Source organism: Meleagris gallopavo, chromosome 12 (assembly GCF_000146605.3).
Source record: "Meleagris gallopavo isolate NT-WF06-2002-E0010 breed Aviagen turkey brand Nicholas breeding stock chromosome 12, Turkey_5.1, whole genome shotgun sequence".
Lineage (NCBI taxonomy): Eukaryota > Metazoa > Chordata > Aves > Galliformes > Phasianidae > Meleagris > Meleagris gallopavo.
This window is the reverse complement of record NC_015022.2, coordinates 4,117,088-4,118,315: the sequence shown is the minus strand read 5'-3', so window position 1 is coordinate 4,118,315 and position 1,228 is coordinate 4,117,088.

Sequence of the window (1,228 nt, the reverse complement as noted above, 5' to 3'; positions counted from 1 at the left end):
CACATCTTGAACTCTGAAACTGCCTGGCACATCTTGAACTCTGAAACTGCCTGGCACATCTTGAACTCTAAGTCTATCTAGAACAGCATAGTGAAATCCAAATTTATGCACACTCTTCTAGAAAATATCTATATACAACATTAGTGCATGAGAAGGAAAAAGATGACATTTCATCTTTCAAGCAGGCTCTGTGCAAATATTCTAGAACCAAAGAGAGGAAGAAAAAATCTGCTTTCCATTCTAAGTGAGTGTCTGATTTTTCTCTCATATCTTGTAGTAATTCCTCTTCATGATTCCTCTGAGTGCTTCTACAGGTCTAGATTTCTATTGATACAATTTGACAACTGACTTTGGCTTTTCATTCAACAAGTTCAGTTTAAATCAGCAGAAACCTGGAACTGTGTTTGTGTTTAGATGAATTTCTTCATGTTTACTTCAGAATAGTAAAAGTAAGTAGAGCCTGATGACTGATTTATACTTCTGTGATGTGGACTAATGGCCAATAAGGGTTAAGAGGATAGAACCCCCAAACTGTCCTTTACTTTTACCTTAGATAAATCTGAGCCCAGGCCTCCAGAGGTGAAAGGCTAGCACATTAACTAGGACCTTAAATGTATGCTTCAGCACACAAACCTGCAGTATCTTTTGAAATCTATGCAGGTTTCTCCTGCCTGCTGTGCGTAGTTTCAGAATATGCTGTCACCATTAAAGAAAAAAAACAAGTATGCTCTTTCATCTGTGCACCCCACAGCACTGATTGGGGGAATCAGTCCCCAGGCTCCCCTAAAATTTGTGATCTTTGGCTCCTGCTGTAAATTGATTCCGTGCTGTGCCTCCTGACATGTGAACTGGGTAAAATCCATTTTGAAGTCTTTTAAAACCTGGTATTAACCCTGCAGAATCCTCTTAAGTGCTGATATTCTCTCATTATATTATTTACTGGGAAGAACTTGCCTGTAAAACTCTAGCAGCATAGCAAGCAAACTTGTTTAAATCTCTGTGTAAAAGACAGACCCGATATTCTGCTTTGAATTTCTCCTGAGAACTGATGTTGGGAAAAATGAGTTCAATTAGTCATGAGTGAGGTGAGTGCCTCACTACTGTGCAATTTGCTTTGGGACCATTTGGCCCGTGTCTACTCACGGTCCTCCCCCCCTCATAAATACAGATGTGTAAACTAGTCAATATTTTGTTTAAACTTATCTTGGATGGATTATCTGAAGCTTTT